This window comes from Rissa tridactyla, chromosome 23, assembly GCF_028500815.1.
Source record: "Rissa tridactyla isolate bRisTri1 chromosome 23, bRisTri1.patW.cur.20221130, whole genome shotgun sequence".
NCBI lineage: Eukaryota > Metazoa > Chordata > Aves > Charadriiformes > Laridae > Rissa > Rissa tridactyla.
Genome location: NC_071488.1, coordinates 187,629 through 211,162, shown reverse-complemented (window position 1 = coordinate 211,162; position 23,534 = coordinate 187,629).

Genomic DNA, 23,534 nt, shown 5'->3' with positions numbered 1-23,534 from the left:
CTGCCTTCAGCCTCGACACCACCCTTTCCCACTTGCGCCGCGCCAGGCACATAAATGGCCATACGGCTGGAGATGGGTCTCCCGCCCAAAGAGCCATCAGGGAAAACTATGCCTTGTTCTAAAGCTCTTTGGGAACCGCTTGCGTAGTCCAACAGACCTGGGGGCTGCGGGCTTTCCTGCTGCCTTCAGCCTCAAAGCCACCCTTTCCCACTTGGCGCCGCGCTAGGCACAAAAATGGCCTATGGCTGGAGATGGGTCCCCCGCCCAAGGAGCCAGCAGGGAAAACTCTGCCTTGTTCTAAAGCTCTTTGGGAACCGCTTGCATAGCTCCACAGACCTGGCGGCTGTGGGCTTTGATGCTGCCTTCAGCCTCGACACCACCCTTTCCCACTTGGCGCCGCATCAGGCACAAAAATGGCCTATGGCTGGAGATGGGTCCCCCGCCCAAAGAGCCAGCAGGGAAAACTATGCCTTGTTCTAAAGCTCTTTGGGAACCGCTTGCGTAGCCCCACAGACCTGGGGGCTGCAGGCTTTCCTGCTGCCTTCAGCCTCGACACCACCCTTTCCCACTTGGCGCCGGGCCAGGCACAAAAATGGCCATACGGCTGGAGATTGGTCCCCTACCCAAGGAGCCAGCAGGGAAAACTATGCCTTGTTCTAAAGCTCTTTGGGAACCGCTTGCGTAGCCCCACAGACCTGGGGGCTGCGGGCTTTCCTGCTGCCTTCAGCCTCGACACCACCCTTTCCCACTACGCAACGCACCAGGCATAAAAATAGCCATACGACAGGAGATGGGTCCCATGCCCAAAGAGCCAGCAGGGAAAACTATGCCTTGTTCTAAAGCTCTTTGGGAACCGCTTGCGTAGCCCTACAGACCTGGGGGCTGCGGACTTTCCTGCTGCCTTCAGCCTCGAAAACCACCATTTCCCTGTGGGCACTGGGCCAGCCTCAAAAATGGCCATACGGCTGGAGATGGGTCACCCGCCCAAAGAGCAAGCAGGGAAAACTATGCCTTGTTCTAAAGCTCTTTGGGAACCGCTTGCGTAGCTCCACAGACCTGGCGGCTGTGGGCTTTGATGCTGCCTTGTCGTGGTTTAGCCTCAGACAGCAACAAAGAACCACGTGTCGCTCGCTCGTGCCTTCCAAACACAGGAAGAATCGTAAGAAAAGGCAAGACTCTTGGGTTGAGACAAAGGCAGTTTAATAGAACAGCAAAGGGAACAGGTAAACAACAACAACAACAACAACACGGCTAGGGGAATATACAAACGCGATTACGGAACCGCCGCTCCCCCGCCGCTCGCCGCTCGCCGGCCGGACCCGGGCCGCCCCAGCCCGCTTTTAAGCAGCAACTTCCTGCCCCCTCCCCCGGCAGCTCAGGGTGGGCGTGGCTCACATGGCATGGAATACCAGGAAAAGTTAACCCTATCCCCACCGGAACCAGGACATTATCCACCCCTTATTCCATACCATCTATGCCATGCCCAGCAGGTTCCAATGAATTGCCACCACTTTCCCCTGTGCCTTACTGGCTTCTGCAACCCGTCGTGTAGGACTCCACACAGCAGCCTTCCACTTTCGATGCTTTCCCACAATACGGCAGGACCCATCAGTGAACAGGGCATATTTCTTCTCATTTTCTGGCAGTTTATTATATGGTGGGGCCTCTTCTGCACGCGTCACCTCCTCCTCTGGTGACATTCCGAAATCCTTGCCTTCTGGCCAGTCCATGATCACTTCCAGAATTCCCGGGCGACTGGGGTTTCCCATTCGAGTTCGCTGCGTGATCAGTGCAATCCACTTACTCCATGTAGCATCGGTTGCATGATGTGTGGTGGGGACCCTTTCTTTGAACATCCAACCCAGCACCGGCAGTCGAGGTGCTAAGAGGAGCTGTGCTTCTGTACCAACCACTTCCGAAGCAGCTCGAACCCCTTCATATGCTGCCAATATCTCTTTTTCTGTTGGAGTGTAGCGGGCTTCGGATCCTCTGTATCCACGACTCCAAAACCCTAGGGGTCGACCTCGAGTCTCCCCTGGTGCTTTCTGCCAGAGGCTCCAGGTAGGGCCGTTCTCCCCGGCTGCAGTGTAGAGCACATTTTTAACATCTTGTCCTGCCCGGACTGGCCCCAGGGCCACTGCATGGACTATTTCCTGTTTGATTTGTTCAAAAGCTTGTCGTTGCTCAGGACCCCATTTAAAATCATTCTTCTTCCGGGTTACTTGATACAGAGGGCTTACAATTTGACTGTAATCTGGGATATGCATTCTCCAAAAACCCACAATACCTAAGAAAGCCTGTGTTTCCTTTTTACTAGTTGGTGGAGACATAGCTGCTATTTTGTTGATCACATCCATTGGAATCTGATGGCGTCCATCTTGCCATTTTATTCCTAAAAACTGGATCTCCTGCGCAGGTCCCTTGACCTTACTTCGCTTTATAGCAAAACCAGCGTTCAGAAGGATTTGGACTATTTTACTCCCTTTCTCAAAAACTTCTTCTGCTGTGTTTCCCCATACAATGATGTCATCAATGTACTGCAGATGTTCTGGAGCTTTACCCTGTTCCAGTGCAGTCTGGATCAGTCCATGGCAAATGGTGGGACTGTGTTTCCACCCCTGGGGCAGTCGATTCCAGGTGTATTGGATGCCCCTCCAAGTGAAAGCAAACTGTGGCCTGCACTCTGCTGCCAAAGGGATTGAGAAAAATGCATTCGCTATATCAATCGTGGCATACCACTTGGCTGCCTTGGACTCCAGTTCGTACTGGAGTTCTAGCATGTCCGGCACAGCAGCACTCAGCGGTGGCGTGACTTCATTCAGACCACGATAGTCTACAGTTAGCCTCCACTCTCCATTAGATTTTCGCACCGGCCATATGGGACTGTTAAAGGGTGAGCGAGTCTTGCTGATCACTCCTTGAACCTCTAGTTGACGAATCAGCTCATGGATGGGAATCAGAGAGTCTCGGTTAGTGCGATACTGCCGCCGATGCACCGTTGTGGTAGCAATCGGCACCTGTTGTTCTTTGACCCTCAACAACCCCACAACAGAAGAATCCTCCGAGAGACCAGGCAAGGCAGACAACTGTTTAACTTCCTCCGTCTCCAAAGCAGCTATGCCAAAGGCCCAGCGGTACCCTTTTGGGTCCTTAAAATACCCTCTCCTGAGGTAATCTATACCAAGGATGCATGGAGCCTCTGGGCCAGTCACAATGGGATGCTTTTGCCACTCATTCCCAGTTAGGCTCACTTCTGCCTCCAGTACAGTCAACTCTTGGGATCCCCCTGTCACCCCAGAAATACAAATGGGTTCTGCCCCTCTATAGCTTGATGGTATTAAAGTACACTGCGCACCCGTGTCCACTAGAGCCTTATACTCCTGTGGGTCTGATGTGCCAGGCCATCGAATCCACACCGTCCAATAAACCCGGTTATCCCTTTCCTCCACCTGGCCGGAGGCAGGGCCCCCCTAATACTGGTCATAGTATCCATTACTCACTTCTTGCATAAATGACTTGGAAGTTCCTTCAAGAGGATCAGAAGCAAGATCAAGCCTTCTGCTTTGTCTGGGGAACGGCCCACTGGAAACTGGGGCGGCACTTTTCCTGGAGGGATCCCCTTTTGTGGTTGTCCTTCCTTGCAACTCCTGTACCCGTGTCCGCAGGATCGAAGTAGGTTGTCCGTCCCACTTCCTCATGTCCTCTCCGTGGTCCCGCAGGTAGAACCACAGGGTGCCTCGTGGTGTGTACCCTCTGTACTCTCTCTCTTGAGTGGGGAAATGCCTGCTTCTAATAGCTGAGATGCTGGCCCGTGCAGGTGGGGAGTAGGACATATTCTCTTCAAGTTGCTGGACCTTCCGCGACAGTTTCTCCACAGCTGAGACAAGGGGGGAAGAGAGACTTTCTTCATATCGCCGGAGCCGGCCAGCTACCTCATCCACCGTTGGTCCCTCTTCACCTTTCCATTCCATTACTGCCAGGGAGTTGGCATATGACGATGGTGCGCTCCGTACAAACTTCCGCCACATGGGCCTTGTGCATCGCACCTCATCAGGGTCTGTGGGTAAGTCTGCATTGTCCAAGTCATAATAAATCATCTCCCGCACGGCTAATTCTCTCAGGTACTGGATACCTCTTTCCATGGTAGTCCACTTGCTTGGCTGACATACAACATCCTCGCTGAAGGGGTACCTCTCCCTCACGCCTAATAGGAGTCGTTTCCAGAGGCTGAGGGCTTGGGTCTTTTTCCCGATCGCCTTGTCAATGCCGCCTTCCCTAGACAGGGATCCCAGCTGCCTGGCCTCCCTACCCTCTAATTCCAGGCTACTGGCCCCATTATCCCAGCACCGGAGCAGCCAGGTGACAATGTGCTCGCCTGAAAGTCGGCTAAAATCTTTTCGCATATCCCGCAGCTCACTCAAGGATAGGGATCGAGTAATTATCTCTGGTTCTGCCTCTTCCTCCTGCTCTCGTGATGGCCCTGGTTCATCATCATCTCTTACTAAGCGAACTGATTTCTTTGTGTACTTCTTCTTCTGTATGGGGGCAACTGATACTGGCATGGGTTGGTTCCCTGGTTCAGTGGCAGTGGCTACCACGGGGGTTGCAGTAGCCGCAGTGTCTGTCGCAAGGATTGCAGTAGCCGCAGTGTCCGTCGCAAGGATTGCAGCAGCCACAGGGGCCGCCGCAGCCGCAGGGGCCGCCGCAGGGGCTGCAGCAGGGGCTGCAGCAGCCGCAGGGGCCGCAGCAGCCGCAGGGGCCGCCGCAGGTCTGGTTTCCATCTCTTCCCCTTGAGGGTGCTGCATAATTCTGAGCAGTGCCTGGTAGATACTGGCCAGGGCCCAGCACAGCGCGGTGAGTTGTGCCTCTCTAGAATAGCCACAGCATTTTCCCTTCAAATATTCTACCACTTGATCAGGGTCCTGTAATTGTTCAGGGGTGAAGTCCCAGACCATTGGAGGTGAGTAGTTCTCTAGGTACCTGCCCATGCTCTCCCACATGCCATGCCACCCCTGACTATCCAGCCTCGGAGCAGATCTCCGGGTGGTAGTCTTAAATAGTCGCTTAACCCAAAACAAGACCTGGAACGTATTCAGGAGACATAGCACTACGAACACGCTAGTTTGAGTATCCCAAGGATATTCAAAATTCTCAAAAGCTGTCATACCTGACCCGAAGGAGAAAAGGGAGGCAAAAGGGCTGGGGAAATTATTAACAAATCCTGAGAGACGGTGTCCAATGTACGGACAGGACAGCAAAACCGCATAAACACCCCAAAATAGCCGTCTGAACAGTGATGTTATCATATCATAAACAGATATCGCACAGGACAGCAGAATGATAATCCTCATCCCTGTTCCAGACATGGTAAACAGCATCGCAGGGAGTACATAAGCCATATAGGAATTTATGTAACACAGCCATGAGAACAAACCAAGCAACATGATGACCAGTGACTACTTACCTAATAAAATAAATGCATACAAAAAAAACCAAAACCGTTTTTTCCACGTTCTAGTTGGATTCTGTCGTTATCTCAACCCTTCGAGCCCCACGTTGGGCGCCAAAAAGGACTGTCGTGGTTTAGCCTCAGACAGCAACAAAGAACCACGTGTCGCTCGCTCGTGCCTTCCAAACACAGGAAGAATCGTAAGAAAAGGCAAGACTCTTGGGTTGAGACAAAGGCAGTTTAATAGAACAGCAAAGGGAACAGGTAAACAACAACAACAACAACAACACGGCTAGGGGAATATACAAACGCGATTACGGAACCGCCGCTCCCCCGCCGCTCGCCGCTCGCCGGCCGGACCCGGGCCGCCCCAGCCCGCTTTTAAGCAGCAACTTCCTGCCCCCTCCCCCGGCAGCTCAGGGTGGGCGTGGCTCACATGGCATGGAATACCAGGAAAAGTTAACCCTATCCCCACCGGAACCAGGACATGCCTTCAGCCTCGACACCACCCTTTCCCACTTGGCGCCGCGCCAGGCACAAAAATGGCCTATGGCTGGAGATGGGTCCCCTACCCAAAGAGCCAGCAGGGAAAACTATGCCTTGTTCTAAAGCCCTTTGGGAACCGCTTGCTTAGCCCCACAGACGTGGGGGCTGCAGGCTTTCCTGCTGCCTTCAGCCTCAAAGCCACCCTTTCCCACTTGGCGCCGCGCTAGGCACAAAAATGGCCTATGGCTGGAGATGGGTCCCCCGCCCAAGGAGCCAGCAGGGAAAACTCTGCCTTGTTCTAAAGCTCTTTGGGAACCTCTTGCATAGCTCCACAGACCTGGCGGCTGTGGGCTTTGATGCTGCCTTCAGCCTCGACACCACCCTTTCCCACTACGCAACGCACCAGGCATAAAAATAGCCATACGACAGGAGATGGGTCCCATGCCCTAAGAGCCAGCTGGTAAAACTATGCCTTGTTCTAAAGCTCTTTGGGAACCGCTTATGTAGCCCCACAGACCTGGGGGCTGTGGGCTTTCCTGCTGCCTTCAGCCTCGACACCACCCTTTCCCACTTGGCGCCGCGCCAGGCACAAAAATGGCCATACGGCTGGAGATGGGTCTCCCGCCCAAAGAGCCAGCAGGGAAAACTATGCCTTGTTCTAAAGCTCTTTGGGAACCGCTTGCGTAGCCGCACAGACCTGGGGGCTGCGGGCTTTCCTGCTGCCTTCAGCCTCGACACCACCCTTTCACACTTGGCCCCGCGCCAGGCACCAAAATGGCCATACGGCTGGAGATGGGTCCCCCGCCCAAAGAGCCAGCAGGGAAAAATATGCCTTGTTCTAAAGCTCTTTGGGAACCGCTTGCGTAGCCCCACAGACCTGGGGGCTGCGGGCTTTGCTGCTGCCTTCAGCCTCGAAACCACCCTTTCCCACTTGGCGCCGCGCCAGGCACAAAAGTCGCCATACGGCTGGAGATGGGTCTCCCGCCCAAAGAGCCAGCAGGGAAAACTATGCCTTGTTCTAAAGCTCTTTGGGAACCGCTTGCGTAGCCCCACAGACCTGGGGGCTGCGGGCTTTCCTGCTGCCTTCAGCCTCGAAAACCACCATTTCCGTGTGGGCAGCGGGCAAGCCTCAAAAATGGCCATACGGCTGGAGATGGGTCACCCGCCCAAAGAGCAAGCAGGGAAAACTATGCCTTGTTCTAAAGCTCTTTGGGAACCGCTTGCGTAGCCGCACAGACCTGGGGGCTGCGGGCTTTCCTGCTGCCTTCAGCCTCGACACCACCCTTTCCCACTTGGCGCCGCGCCAGGCACAAAAATGGCCTATGGCTGGAGATGGGTCCCCCGCCCAAAGAGCCAGCAGGGAAAACTATGCCTTGTTCTAAAGCTCTTTGGGAACCGCTTGCGTAGCCCCACAGACCTGGGGGCTGCAGGCTTTCCTGCTGCCTTCAGCCTCGACACCACCCTTTCCCACTTGGCGCCGGGCCAGGCACAAAAATGGCCATACGGCTGGAGATTGGTCCCCTACCCAAGGAGCCAGCAGGGAAAACTATGCCTTGTTCTAAAGCTCTTTGGGAACCGCTTGCGTAGCCCCACAGACCTGGGGGCTGCGGGCTTTCCTGCTGCCTTCAGCCTCGACACCACCCTTTCCCACTACGCAACGCACCAGGCATAAAAATAGCCATACGACAGGAGATGGGTCCCATGCCCAAAGAGCCAGCAGGGAAAACTATGCCTTGTTCTAAAGCTCTTTGGGAACCGCTTGCGTAGCCCTACAGACCTGGGGGCTGCAGGCTTTTCTGCTGCCTTCAGCCTCGAAAACCACCATTTCCCTGTGGGCACTGGGCCAGCCTCAAAAATGGCCATACGGCTGGAGATGGGTCACCCGCCCAAAGAGCAAGCAGGGAAAACTATGCCTTGTTCTAAAGCTCTTTGGGAACCGCTTGCGTAGCTCCACAGACCTGGCGGCTGTGGGCTTTGCTGCTGCCTTCAGCCTCGACACCACCCTTTCCCACTAGGAGCCGCGCCAGGCACAAAAATGGCCTATGGCTGGAGATGGGTCTCATGCCCAAAGAGCCAGCAGGGAAAACTATGCCTTGTTCTAAAGCTCTTTGGGAACCGCTTGCGTAGCCCCACAGACCTGGGGGCTGCGGGCTTTCCTGCTGCCTTCAGACGCGACACCACCCTTTCCCACTTGGCGCCGCATCAGGCACAAAAATAGCCTATGGCTGGAGATGGGTCCCCCGCCCAAAGAGCCAGCAGGGAAAACTATGCCTTGTTCTAAAGCTCTTTGGGAACCGCTTGCGTAGCCCCACAGACCTGGGGGCTGCGGGCTTTGCTGCTGCCTTCAGCCTCGCCACCACCCTTTCCCACTTGGCGCCGCGCCAGGCACAAAAATGGCCATACGGCTGGAGATTGGTCCCCTACCCAAGGAGCCAGCAGGGAAAACTATGCCTTGTTCAAAAGCTCTTTGGGAACTGCTTGCGTAGCCCCACAGACCTGGGGGCTGCGGGCTTTCCTGCTGCCTTCAGCCTCGACACCACCCTTTCCCACTACGCAACGCACCAGGCATAAAAATAGCCATACGACAGGAGATGGGTCCCATGCCCTAAGAGCCAGCTGGTAAAACTATGCCTTGTTCTAAAGCTCTTTGGGAACCGCTTATGTAGCCCCACAGACCTGGGGGCTGTGGGCTTTCCTGCTGCCTTCAGCCTCGACACCACCCTTTCCCACTACGCAACGCACCAGGCATAAAAATAGCCATACGACAGGAGATGGGTCCCATGCCCAAAGAGCCAGCAGGGAAAACTATGCCTTGTTCTAAAGCTCTTTGGGAACCGCTTGCGTAGCCCCACAGACCTGGGGGCTGCAGGCTTTTCTGCTGCCTTCAGCCTCGAAAACCACCATTTCCCTGTGGGCACTGGGCCAGCCTCAAAAATGGCCATACGGCTGGAGATGGGTCACCCGCTCAAAGAGCAAGCAGGGAAAACTATGCCTTGTTCTAAAGCTCTTTGGGAACCGCTTGCGTAGCTCCACAGACCTGGCGGCTGTGGGCTTTGCTGCTGCCTTCAGCCTCGACACCACCCTTTCCCACTAGGAGCCGCGCCAGGCACAAAAATGGCCTATGGCTGGAGATGGGTCTCATGCCCAAAGAGCCAGCAGGGAAAACTATGCCTTGTTCTAAAGCTCTTTGGGAACCGCTTGGGTAGCCCCACAGACCTGGGGGCTGCGGGCTTTCCTGCTGCCTTCAGACGCGACACCACCCTTTCCCACTTGGCGCCGCATCAGGCACAAAAATAGCCTATGGCTGGAGATGGGTCCCCCGCCCAAAGAGCCAGCAGGGAAAACTATGCCTTGTTCTAAAGCTCTTTGGGAACCGCTTGCGTAGCCCCACAGACCTGGGGGCTGCGGGCTTTGCTGCTGCCTTCAGCCTCGCCACCACCCTTTCCCACTTGGCGCCGGGCCAGGCACAAAAATGGCCATACGGCTGGAGATTGGTCCCCTACCCAAGGAGCCAGCAGGGAAAACTATGCCTTGTTCAAAAGCTCTTTGGGAACTGCTTGCGTAGCCCCACAGACCTGGGGGCTGCGGGCTTTCCTGCTGCCTTCAGCCTCGACACCACCCTTTCCCACTACGCAACGCACCAGGCATAAAAATAGCCATACGACAGGAGATGGGTCCCATGCCCTAAGAGCCAGCTGGTAAAACTATGCCTTGTTCTAAAGCTCTTTGGGAACCGCTTATGTAGCCCCACAGACCTGGGGGCTGTGGGCTTTCCTGCTGCCTTCAGACTCGACACCACCCTTTCCCACTTGGCGCCGCGCCAGGCACAAAAATGGCCATACGGCTGGAGATGGGTCTCCCGCCCAAAGAGCCAGCAGGGAAAACTATGCCTTGTTCTAAAGCTCTTTGGGAACCGCTTGCGTAGCCCCAGAGACCTGGGGGCTGCGGGCTTTGCTGCTGCCTTCAGCCTCGACACCACCCTTTCACACTTGGCCCTGCGCCAGGCACAAAAATGGCCATACGGCTGGAGATGGGTCCCCCGCCCAAAGAGCCAGCAGGGAAAACTATGCCTTGTTCTAAAGCTCTTTGGGAACCGCTTGCGTAGCCCCACAGACCTGGGGGCTGCGGGCTTTGCTGCTGCCTTCAGCCTCGAAACCACCCTTTCCCACTTGGCGCCGCGCCAGGCACAAAAATGGCCATACGGCTGGAGATGGGTCTCCCGCCCAAAGAGCCAGCAGGGAAAACTATGCCTTGTTCTAAAGCTCTTTGGGAACCGCTTGCGTAGCCCTACAGACCTGGGGGCTGCGGGCTTTCCTGCTGCCTTCAGCCTCGAAAACCACCATTTCCATGTGGGCAGCGGGCAAGCCTCAAAAATGGCCATACGGCTGGAGATGGGTCCCCCGCCCAAAGAGCAAGCAGGGAAAACTATGCCTTGTTCTAAAGCTCTTTGGGAACCGCTTGCGTAGCTCCACAGACCTGGCGGCTGTGGTCTTTGATGCTGCCTTCAGCCTCGACACCACCCTTTCCCACTTGACGCCGCGCCAGGCACAAAAATGGCCTATGGCTGGAGATGGGTCCCCTACCCAAGGAGCCAGCAGGGAAAACTATGCCTTGTTCTAAAGCTCTTTGGGAACCGCTTGCTTAGCCCTACAGACCAGGGGGCTGCAGGCATTCCTGCTGCCTTCAGCCTCAAAGCCACCCTTTCCCACTTGGCGCCGCGCTAGGCACACAAATGGCCTATGGCTGGAGATGGGTCCCCCGCCCAAGGAGCCAGCAGGGAAAACTCTGCCTTGTTCTAAAGCTCTTTGGGAACCGCTTGCATAGCTCCACAGACCTGGCGGCTGTGGGCTTTGATGCTGCCTTCAGCCTCAAAGCCACCCTTTCCCACTTGGCGCGGCATCAGGCACAAAAATGGCCTATGGCTGGAGATTGGTCCCCCGCCCAACGAGCCAGCAGGGAAAACTATGCCTTGTTCTAAAGCTCTTTGGGAAGCGCTTGCGTAGCCCCACAGACCTGGGAGCTGCAGGCTTTCCTGCTGCCTTCAGCCTCGACACCACCCTTTCCCACTTGGCGCCGGGCCAGGCACAAAAATGGCCATACGGCTGGAGATTGGTCCCCTACCCAAGGAGCCAGCAGGGAAAACTATGCCTTGTTCTAAAGCTCTTTGGGAACCGCTTGCGTAGCCCCACAGACCTGGGGGCTGCGGGCTTTCCTGCTGCCTTCAGCCTCGACACCACCCTTTCCCACTTGGCGCCGCGCCAGGCACAAAAATGGCCATACGGCTGGAGATGGGTCCCCCGCCCAAAGAGCAAGCAGGGAAAACTATGCCTTGTTCTAAAGCTCTTTGGGAACCACTTGCGTAGCCCCACAGACCTGGGGGCTGCGGGCTTTGCTGCTGCCTTCAGCCTCGACACCACCCTTTCCCACTTGGCGCCGCGCCAGGCACAAAAATGGCCATACGGCTGGAGATGGGTCTCCCGCCCAAAGAGCCATCAGGGAAAACTATGCCTTGTTCTAAAGCCCTTTGGGAACCGCTTGCGTAGCCCCACAGACCTGGGGGCTGTGGGCTTTCCTGCTGCCTTCAGCCTCGACACCACCCTTTCCCACTACGCAACGCACCAGGCTCAAAAATGGCCATATGGCTGGAGATGGGTCCCACGCCCAAAGAGCCAGCAGGGAAAACTATGCCTTGTTCTAAAGCTCTTTGGGAACCGCTTGCGTAGCCCCACAGACCTGGGGGCTGCGGGCTTTCCTGCTGCCTTCAGCCTCAAAACCACCCTTTCCCACTTGGTGCCGCGCCAGGCACCAAAATGGCCATACGGCTGGAGATGGGTTTCCCGCCCAAAGAGCCATCAGGGAAAACTATGCCTTGTTGTAAAGCTCTTTGGGAACCGCTTGCGTAGCCCCACAGACCTGGGGGCTGCGGGCTTTCCTGCTGCCTTCAGCCTCGACACCACCCTTTCCCACTTGACGCCGCGCCAGGCACAAAAATGGCCATACGGCTGGAGATGGGTCTCCCGCCCAAAGAGCCATCAGGGAAAACTATGCCTTGTTCTAAAGCTCTTTGGGTACCGCTTGCGTAGCCCTACAGACCTGGGGGCTGCAGGCTTTCCTGCTGCCTTCAGCCTCAAAGCCACCCTTTCACACTTGGCGCCACGCCAGGCACAAAAATGGCCTATGGCCTGAGATGGGTCCCATGCCCAAAGAGTCAGCAGGGACAACTATGCCTTGTTCTAAAGCTCTTTGGGAACCGCTTGCGTAGCCGCACAGACCTGGGGGCTGCAGGCTTTCCTGCTGCCTTCAGCCTCGACACCACCCTTTCCCACTTGGCACCGCGCCAGGCACAAAAATGGCCTATGGCTGGAGATTGGTCCCCCGCCAAGAGAGCTAGCAGGGAAAATTATGCCTTGTTCTAAAGATCTTTGGGAACTGCTTGCATAGCTCCACAGACCTGGGGGCTGCGGGCTTTCCTGCTGCCTTCAGCCTCAAAACCACCCTTTCCCACTACGCACCGCGCCAGTCTCAAAAATGGCCATACGGCTGGAGATGGGTCCCCCGCCCAAGGAGCCAGCAGGGAAAACTATGCCTTGTTGTAAAGCTCTTTGGGAACCGCTTGCGTGGCCACACAGACCTGGGGGCTGCGGGCTTTCCTGCTGCCTTCAGCCTCGACACCACCCTTTCCCACTTGGCGCCACGCCAGGCACAAAAATGGCCATACGGCTGGAGATTGGTCCCGTACCCAAGGAGCCAGCAGGGAAAAATATGCCTTGTTCTAAAGCTCTTTGGGAACCGCTTGCGTAGCCCCACAGACCTGGGGGCTGCGGGCTTTCCTGCTGCCTTCAGCCTCGACACCACCCTTTCCCACTACGCAACGCACCAGGCATAAAAATAGCCATACGACAGGAGATGGGTCCCATGCCCAAAGAGCCAGCAGGGAAAACTATGCCTTGTTCTAAAGCTCTTTGGGAACCGCTTGCGTAGCCCGACACACCTGGGGGCTTCGGGCTTTCCTGCTGCCTTCAGCCTCGAAAACCACCATTTCCCTGTGGGCACTGGGCCAGCCTCAAAAATGGCCATACGGCTGGAGATGGGTCACCCGCCCAAAGAGCCAGCAGGGAAAACTATGCCTTGTTCTAAAGCTCTTTGGGAACCGCTTGCGTAGCTCCACAGACCTGGCGGCTGTGGGCTTTGATGCTGCCTTCAGCCTCGACACCACCCTTTCCCACTTGGCGCCGCGCCAGGCACAAAAATGGCCTATGGCTGGAGATGGGTCCCCCGCCCAAAGAGCCAGCAGGGAAAACTATGCCTTGTTCTAAAGCTCTTTGGGAACCGCTTGCGTAGCCCCACAGACCTGGGGGCTGTGGGCTTTGATGCTGCCTTCAGCCTCGACACCACCCTTTCACACTTGGCACCGCGCCAGGCACAAAAATGGCCTATGGCTGGAGATGGGTCCCCTACCCAAAGAGCCAGCAGGGAATACTATGCTATGTTCTAAAGCCCTTTGGGAACCGCTTGCTTAGCCCCACAGACGTGGGGGCTGCAGGCTTTCCTGCTGCCTTCAGCCTCAAAGCCACCCTTTCCCACTTGGCGCCGCGCTAGGCACAAAAATGGCCTATGGCTGGAGATGGGTCCCCCGCCCAAGGAGCCAGCAGGGAAAACTCTGCCTTGTTCTAAAGCTCTTTGGGAACCGCTTGCATAGCTCCACAGACCTGGCGGCTGTGGGCTTTGATGCTGCCTTCAGCCTCGACACCACCCTTTCCCACTTGGCGCCGCATCAGGCACAAAAATGGCCTATGGCTGAAGATGGGTCCCCCGCCCAAAGAGCCAGCAGGGAAAACTATGCCTTGTTCTAAAGCTCTTTGGGAACCGCTTGCGTAGCCCCACAGACCTGGGGGCTGCAGGCTTTCCTGCTGTCTTCAGCCTCGACACCACCCTTTCCCACTTGGCGCCGGGCCAGGCACAAAAATGGCCATACGGCTGGAGATTGGTCCCCTACCCAAGGAGCCAGCAGGGAAAACTATGCCTTGTTCTAAAGCTCTTTGGGAACCGCTTGCGTAGCCCCACAGACCTGGGGGCTGCGGGCTTTCCTGCTGCCTTCAGCCTCAAAGCCACCCTTTCCCACTACGCAACGCACCAGGCATAAAAATAGCCATACGACAGGAGATGGGTCCCATGCCCAAAGAGCAAGCAGGGAAAACTATGCCTTGTTCTAAAGCTCTTTGGGAACCGCTTGCGTAGCCCCACAGACCTGGCGGCTGTGGGCTTTGATGCTGCCTTCAGCCTCGACACCACCCTTTCCCACTTGGCGCCGCGCCAGGCACAAAAATGGCCTATGGCTGGAGATGGGTCCCCCGCCCAAGGAGCCAGCAGGGAAAACTCTGCCTTGTTCTAAAGCTCTTTCGGAACTGCTTGCATAGCTCCACAGACCTGGCGGCTGTGGGCTTTGATGCTGCCTTCAGCCTCGACACCACCCTTTCCCACTTGGCGCCGCGTCAGGCACAAAAATGGTCTATGGCTGGAGATGGGTCCCCTACCCAAAGAGGCAGCAGGGAAAACTATGCCTTGTTCTAAAGCTCTTTGGGAACCGCTTGCGTAGCCGCACAGACCTGGGGGCTGCGGGCTTTCCTGCTGCCTTCAGCCTCGACACCACCCTTTCCCACTTGGTGCCGCGCCAGGCACCAAAATGGCCATACGGCTGGAGATGGGTCTCCCGCCCAAAGAGCCAGCAGGGAAAACTATGCCTTGTTCTAAAGCTCTTTGGGAACCGCTTGCGTAGCCCCACAGACGTGGGGGCTGCGGGCTTTCCTGCTGCCTTCAGCCTCGACACCACCCTTTCCCACTTGGCGCCGCGCCAGGCACATAAATGGCCATACGGCTGGAGATGGGTCTCCCGCCCAAAGAGCCATCAGGGAAAACTATGCCTTGTTCTAAAGCTCTTTGGGAACCGCTTGCGTAGTCCAACAGACCTGGGGGCTGCGGGCTTTCCTGCTGCCTTCAGCCTCAAAGCCACCCTTTCCCACTTGGCGCCGCATCAGGCACAAAAATAGCCTATGGCTGGAGATGGTTCCCCCGCCCAAAGAGCCAGCAGGGAAAACTATGCCTTGTTCTAAAGCTCTTTGGGAACCGCTTGCGTAGCCCCACAGACCTGGGGGCTGCAGGCTTTCCTGCTGCCTTCAGCCTCGACACCACCCTTTCCCACTTGGCGCCGGGCCAGGCACAAAAATGGCCATACGGCTGGAGATTGGTCCCCTACCCAAGGAGCCAGCAGGGAAAACTATGCCTTGTTCTAAAGCCCTTTGGGAACCGCTTGCGTAGCCCCACAGACCTGGGGGCTGCGGGCTTTCCTGCTGCCTTCAGCCTCAAAACCACCCTTTCCCACTACGCAACGCACCAGGCATAAAAATAGCCATACGACAGGAGATAGGTCCCATGCCCTAAGAGCCAGCTGGTAAAACTATGCCTTGTTCTAAAGCTCTTTGGGAACCGCTTATGTAGCCCCACAGACCTGGGGGCTGTGGGCTTTCCTGCTACCTTCAGACTCGACACCACCCTTTCCCACTTGGCGCCGCGCCAGGCACAAAAATGGCCATACGGCTGGAGATGGGTCTCCCGCCCAAAGAGCCAGCAGGGAAAACTATGCCTTGTTCTAAAGCTCTTTGGGAACCGCTTGCGTAGCCCCACAGACCTGGGGGCTGCGGGCTTTCCTGCTGCCTTCAGCCTCGACACCACCCTTTCCCACTTGGCGCCGCGCCAGGCACAAAAGTGGCCATACGGCTGGAGATGGGTCTCCCGCCCAAAGAGCCAGCAGGGAAAACTATGCCTTGTTCTAAAGCTCTTTGGGAACCGCTTGCGTAGCCCTACAGACCTGGGGGCTGCAGGCTTTCCTGCTGCCTTCAGCCTCGAAAACCACCATTTCCGTGTGGGCAGCGGGCAAGCCTCAAAAATGGCCATACGGCTGGAGATGGGTCACCCGCCCAAAGAGCCAGCAGGGAAAACTATGCCTTGTTCTAAAGCTCTTTGGGAACCGCTTGCGTAGCTCCACAGACCTGGCGGCTGTGGGCTTTGATGCTGCCTTCAGCCTCGACACCACCCTTTCCCACTTGGCGCCGCGCCAGGCACAAAAATGGCCTATGGCTGGAGATGGGTCCCCCGCCCAAGGAGCCAGCAGGGAAAACTCTGCCTTGTTCTAAAGCTCTTTCGGAACTGCTTGCATAGCTCCACAGACCTGGCGGCTGTGGGCTTTGATGCTGCCTTCAGCCTCGACACCACCCTTTCCCACTTGGCGCCGCATCAGGCACAAAAATGGCCTATGGCTGGAGATGGGTCCCCTACCCAAAGAGGCAGCAGGGAAAACTATGCCTTGTTCTAAAGCTCTTTGGGAACCGCTTGCGTAGCCCCACAGACGTGGGGGCTGCGGGCTTTCCTGCTGCCTTCAGCCTCGACACCACCCTTTCCCACTTGGCGCCGCGCCAGGCACATAAATGGCCATACGGCTGGAGATGGGTCTCCCGCCCAAAGAGCCAGCAGGGAAAACTATGCCTTGTTCTAAAGCTCTTTGGGAACCGCTTGCGTAGCCCCACAGACCTGGGGGCTGCGGGCTTTCCTGCTGCCTTCAGCCTCAAAGCCACCCTTTCCCACTACGCAACGCACCAGGCATAAAAATAGCCATACGACAGGAGATGGGTCCCATGCCCAAAGAGCCAGCAGGGAAAACTATGCCTTGTTCTAAAGCTCTTTGGGAACCGCTTGCGTAGCCCGACACACCTGGGGGCTTCGGGCTTTCCTGCTGCCTTCAGCCTCGAAAACCACCATTTCCCTGTGGGCACTGGGCCAGCCTCAAAAATGGCCATACGGCTGGAGATGGGTCACCCGCCCAAAGAGCCAGCAGGGAAAACTATGCCTTGTTCTAAAGCTCTTTGGGAACCGCTTGCGTAGCTCCACAGACCTGGCGGCTGTGGGCTTTGATGCTGCCTTCAGCCTCGACACCACCCTTTCCCACTTGGCGCCGCGCCAGGCACAAAAATGGCCTATGGCTGGAGATGGGTCCCCCGCCCAAAGAGCCAGCAGGGAAAACTATGCCTTGTTCTAAAGCTCTTTGGGAACCGCTTGCGTAGCCCCACAGACCTGGGGGCTGTGGGCTTTGATGCTGCCTTCAGCCTCGACACCACCCTTTCACACTTGGCACCGCGCCAGGCACAAAAATGGCCTATGGCTGGAGATGGGTCCCCTACCCAAAGAGCCAGCAGGGAATACTATGCCTTGTTCTAAAGCCCTTTGGGAACCGCTTGCTTAGCCCCACAGACGTGGGGGCTGCAGGCTTTCCTGCTGCCTTCAGCCTCAAAGCCACCCTTTCCCACTTGGCGCCGCGCTAGGCACAAAAATGGCCTATGGCTGGAGATGGGTCCCCCGCCCAAGGAGACAGCAGGGAAAACTCTGCCTTGTTCTAAAGCTCTTTGGGAACCGCTTGCATAGCTCCACAGACCTGGCGGCTGTGGGCTTTGATGCTGCCTTCAGCCTCGACACCACCCTTTCCCACTTGGCGCCGCATCAGGCACAAAAATGGCCTATGGCTGAAGATGGGTCCCCCGCCCAAAGAGCCAGCAGGGAAAACTATGCCTTGTTCTAAAGCTCTTTGGGAACCGCTTGCGTAGCCCCACAGACCTGGGGGCTGCAGGCTTTCCTGCTGCCTTCAGCCTCGACACCACCCTTTCCCACTTGGCGCCGGGCCAGGCACAAAAATGGCCATACGGCTGGAGATTGGTCCCCTACCCAAGGAGCCAGCAGGGAAAACTATGCCTTGTTCTAAAGCTCTTTGGGAACCGCTTGCGTAGCCCCACAGACCTGGGGGCTGCGGGCTTTCCTGCTGCCTTCAGCCTCGACACCACCCTTTCCCACTACGCAACGCACCAGGCATAAAAATAGCCATACGACAGGAGATGGGTCCCATGCCCAAAGAGCAAGCAGGGAAAACTATGCCTTGTTCTAAAGCTCTTTGGGAACCGCTTGCGTAGCTCCACAGACCTGGCGGCTGTGGGCTTTGATGCTGCCTTCAGCCTCGACACCACCCTTTCCCACTTGGCGCCGCGCCAGGCACAAAAATGGCCTATGGCTGGAGATGGGTCCCCCGCCCAAGGAGCCAGCAGGGAAAACTCTGCCTTGTTCTAAAGCTCTTTGGGAACTGCTTGCATAGCTCCACAGACCTGGCGGCTGTGGGCTTTGATGCTGCCTTCAGCCTCGACACCACCCTTTCCCACTTGGCGCCGCGTCAGGCACAAAAATGGTCTATGGCTGGAGATGGGTCCCCTACCCAAAGAGGCAGCAGGGAAAACTATGCCTTGTTCTAAAGCTCTTTGGGAACCGCTTGCGTAGCCGCACAGACCTGGGGGCTGCGGGCTTTCCTGCTGCCTTCAGCCTCGACACCACCCTTTCCCACTTGGTGCCGCGCCAGGCACCAAAATGGCCATACGGCTGGAGATGGGTCTCCCGCCCAAAGAGCCAGCAGGGAAAACTATGCCTTGTTCTAAAGCTCTTTGGGAACCGCTTGCGTAGCCCCACAGACGTGGGGGCTGCGGGCTTTCCTGCTGCCTTCAGCCTCGACACCACCCTTTCCCACTTGGCGCCGCGCCAGGCACATAAATGGCCATACGGCTGGAGATGGGTCTCCCGCCCAAAGAGCCATCAGGGAAAACTATGCCTTGTTCTAAAGCTCTTTGGGAACCGCTTGCGTAGTCCAACAGACCTGGGGGCTGCGGGCTTTCCTGCTGCCTTCAGCCTCAAAGCCACCCTTTCCCACTTGGCGCCGCATCAGGCACAAAAATAGCCTATGGCTGGAGATGGTTCCCCCGCCCAAAGAGCCAGCAGGGAAAACTATGCCTTGTTCTAAAGCTCTTTGGGAACCGCTTGCGTAGCCCCACAGACCTGGGGGCTGCAGGCTTTCCTGCTGCCTTCAGCCTCGACACCACCCTTTCCCACTTGGCGCCGGGCCAGGCACAAAAATGGCCATACGGCTGGAGATTGGTCCCCTACCCAAGGAGCCAGCAGGGAAAACTATGCCTTGTTCTAAAGCCCTTTGGGAACCGCTTGCGTAGCCCCACAGACCTGGGGGCTGCGGGCTTTCCTGCTGCCTTCAGCCTCAAAACCACCCTTTCCCACTACGCAACGCACCAGGCATAAAAATAGCCATACGACAGGAGATAGGTCCCATGCCCTAAGAGCCAGCTGGTAAAACTATGCCTTGTTCTAAAGCTCTTTGGGAACCGCTTATGTAGCCCCACAGACCTGGGGGCTGTGGGCTTTCCTGCTACCTTCAGACTCGACACCACCCTTTCCCACTTGGCGCCGCGCCAGGCACAAAAATGGCCATACGGCTGGAGATGGGTCTCCCGCCCAAAGAGCCAGCAGGGAAAACTATGCCTTGTTCTAAAGCTCTTTGGGAACCGCTTGCGTAGCCCCACAGACCTGGGGGCTGCGGGCTTTCCTGCTGCCTTCAGCCTCGACACCACCCTTTCCCACTTGGCGCCGCGCCAGGCACAAAAGTGGCCATACGGCTGGAGATGGGTCTCCCGCCCAAAGAGCCAGCAGGGAAAACTATGCCTTGTTCTAAAGCTCTTTGGGAACCGCTTGCGTAGCCCTACAGACCTGGGGGCTGCAGGCTTTCCTGCTGCCTTCAGCCTCGAAAACCACCATTTCCGTGTGGGCAGCGGGCAAGCCTCAAAAATGGCCATACGGCTGGAGATGGGTCACCCGCCCAAAGAGCCATCAGGGAAAACTATGCCTTGTTCTAAAGCTCTTTGGGAACCGCTTGCGTAGCTCCACAGACCTGGCGGCTGTGGGCTTTGATGCTGCCTTCAGCCTCGACACCACCCTTTCCCACTTGGCGCCGCGCCAGGCACAAAAATGGCCTATGGCTGGAGATGGGTCCCCCGCCCAAGGAGCCAGCAGGGAAAACTCTGCCTTGTTCTAAAGCTCTTTCGGAACTGCTTGCATAGCTCCACAGACCTGGCGGCTGTGGGCTTTGATGCTGCCTTCAGCCTCGACACCACCCTTTCCCACTTGGCGCCGCATCAGGCACAAAAATGGCCTATGGCTGGAGATGGGTCCCCTACCCAAAGAGGCAGCAGGGAAAACTATGCCTTGTTCTAAAGCTCTTTGGGAACCGCTTGCGTAGCCGCACAGACCTGGGGGCTGCGGGCTTTCCTGCTGCCTTCAGCCTCGACACCACCCTTTCCCACTTGGTGCCGCGCCAGGCACCAAAATGGCCATACGGCTGGAGATGGGTCTCCCGCCCAAAGAGCCAGCAGGGAAAACTATGCCTTGTTCTAAAGCTCTTTGGGAACCGCTTGCGTAGCCCCACAGACGTGGGGGCTGCGGGCTTTCCTGCTGCCTTCAGCCTCGACACCACCCTTTCCCACTTGGCGCCGCGCCAGGCACATAAATGGCCATACGGCTGGAGATGGGTCTCCCGCCCAAAGAGCCATCAGGGAAAACTATGCCTTGTTCTAAAGCTCTTTGGGAACCGCTTGCGTAGTCCAACAGACCTGGGGGCTGCGGGCTTTCCTGCTGCCTTCAGCCTCAAAGCCACCCTTTCCCACTTGGCGCCGCATCAGGCACAAAAATAGCCTATGGCTGGAGATGGTTCCCCCGCCCAAAGAGCCAGCAGGGAAAACTATGCCTTGTTCTAAAGCTCTTTGGGAACCGCTTGCGTAGCCCCACAGACCTGGGGGCTGCAGGCTTTCCTGCTGCCTTCAGCCTCGACACCACCCTTTCCCACTTGGCGCCGGGCCAGGCACAAAAATGGCCATACGGCTGGAGATTGGTCCCCTACCCAAGGAGCCAGCAGGGAAAACTATGCCTTGTTCTAAAGCCCTTTGGGAACCGCTTGCGTAGCCCCACAGACCTGGGGGCTGCGGGCTTTCCTGCTGCCTTCAGCCTCAAAACCACCCTTTCCCACTACGCAACGCACCAGGCATAAAAATAGCCATACGACAGGAGATAGGTCCCATGCCCTAAGAGCCAGCTGGTAAAACTATGCCTTGTTCTAAAGCTCTTTGGGAACCGCTTATGTAGCCCCACAGACCTGGGGGCTGTGGGCTTTCCTGCTACCTTCAGACTCGACACCACCCTTTCCCACTTGGCGCCGCGCCAGGCACAAAAATGGCCATACGGCTGGAGATGGGTCTCCCGCCCAAAGAGCCAGCAGGGAAAACTATGCCTTGTTCTAAAGCTCTTTGGGAACCGCTTGCGTAGCCCCACAGACCTGGGGGCTGCGGGCTTTCCTGCTGCCTTCAGCCTCGACACCACCCTTTCCCACTTGGCGCCGCGCCAGGCACAAAAGTGGCCATACGGCTGGAGATGGGTCTCCCGCCCAAAGAGCCAGCAGGGAAAACTATGCCTTGTTCTAAAGCTCTTTGGGAACCGCTTGCGTAGCCCTACAGACCTGGGGGCTGCAGGCTTTCCTGCTGCCTTCAGCCTCGAAAACCACCATTTCCGTGTGGGCAGCGGGCAAGCCTCAAAAATGGCCATACGGCTGGAGATGGGTCACCCGCCCAAAGAGCCATCAGGGAAAACTATGCCTTGTTCTAAAGCTCTTTGGGAACCGCTTGCGTAGCTCCACAGACCTGGCGGCTGTGGGCTTTGATGCTGCCTTCAGCCTCGACACCACCCTTTCCCACTTGGCGCCGCGCCAGGCACAAAAATAGCCTATGGCTGGAGATGGGTCTCCCGCCCAAAGAGCCAGCAGGGAAAACTATGCCTTGTTCTAAAGCTCTTTGGGAACCGCTTGCGTAGCCCCACAGACCTGGGGGCTGCAGGCTTTTCTGCTGCCTTCAGACTCGACACCACCCTTTCCCACTTGGCGCCGGGCCAGGCACAAAAATGGCCATACGGCTGGAGATTGGTCCCCTACCCAAGGAGCCAGCAGGGAAAACTATGCCTTATTCTAAAGCTCTTTGGGAACCACTTGCGTAGCCCCACAGACCTGGGGGCTGCGGGCTTTCCTGCTGCCTTCAGCCTCGACACCACCCTTTCCCACTTGGCGCCACGCCAGGCACAAAAATGGCCATACGGCTGGAGATGGGTCCCCCGCCCAAAGAGCCAGCAGGGAAAACTATGCCTTGTTCTAAAGCTCTTTGGGAACCGCTTGCGTAGCCCCACAGACCTGGGGGCTGCGGGCTTTGCTGCTGCCTTCAGCCTCGAAACCACCCTTTCCCACTTGGCGCCGCGCCAGGCACAAAAATGGCCATACGGCTGGAGATGGGTCTCCCGCCCAAAGAGCCAGCAGGGAAAACTATGCCTTGTTCTAAAGCTCTTTGGGAACCGCTTGCGTAGCCCCACATACCTGGGGGCTGCGGGCTTTCCTGCTGCCTTCAGCCTCGACACCACCCTTTCCCAATTGGCGCCGCGCCAGGCACAAAAATGGCCATAAGGCTGGAGATGGGTCTCCCGCCCAAAGAGCCATCAGGGAAAACTATGCCTTGTTCTAAAGCTCTTTGGGTACCGCTTGCGTAGCCCTACAGACCTGGGGGCTGCAGGCTTTCCTGCTGCCTTCAGCCTCGAAAACCACCATTTCCGTGTGGGCACCGGGCCAGCCTCAAAAATGGCCATACGGCTGGAGATGGGTCCCCCGCCCAAAGAGCCAGCAGGGAAAACTATGCCTTGTTCTAAAGCTCTTTGGGAACCACTTGCTTAGCCCCACAGACGTGGGGGCTGCAGGGTTTCCTGCTGCCTTCAGCCTCAAAGCCACCCTTTCCCACTTGGCGCCGCGCTAGGCACAAAAATGGCCTATGGCTGGAGATGGGTCCCCCGCCCAAGGAGCCAGCAGGGAAAACTATGCCTTGTTCTAAAGCTCTTTGGGAACCGCTTGCGTAGCCGCACAGACCTGGGGGCTGCGGGCTTTCCTGCTGCCTTCAGCCTCGACACCACCCTTTCCCACTTGGTGCCGCGCCAGGCACCAAAATGGCCATACGGCTGGAGATGGGTCCCACGCCCAAAGAGCCAGCAGGGAAAACTATGTCTTGTTCTAAAGCTCTTTGGGAACCGCTTGCGTAGCCCCACATACCTGGGGGCTGCGGGCTTTCCTGCTGCCTTCAGCCTCGACACCACCCTTTCCCAATTGGCGCCGCGCCAGGCACATAAATGGCCATACGGCTGGAGATGGGTCTCCCGCCCAAAGAGCCATCAGGGAAAACTATGCCTTGTTCTAAAGCTCTTTGGGAACCGCTTGCGTAGTCCAACAGACCTGGGGGCTGCGGGCTTTCCTGCTGCCTTCAGCCTCAAAACCACCCTTTCCCACTACGCAACGCACCAGGCATAAAAATAGCCATACGACAGGAGATAGGTCCCATGCCCTAAGAGCCAGCTGGTAAAACTATGCCTTGTTCTAAAGCTCTTTGGGAACCGCTTATGTAGCCCCACAGACCTGGGGGCTGTGGGCTTTCCTGCTACCTTCAGACTCGACACCACCCTTTCCCACTTGGCGCCGCGCCAGGCACAAAAATGGCCATACGGCTGGAGATGGGTCTCCCGCCCAGAGAGCCATCAGGGAAAACTATGCCTTGTTCTAAAGCTCTTTGGGAACCGCTTGCGTAGCCCCACAGACCTG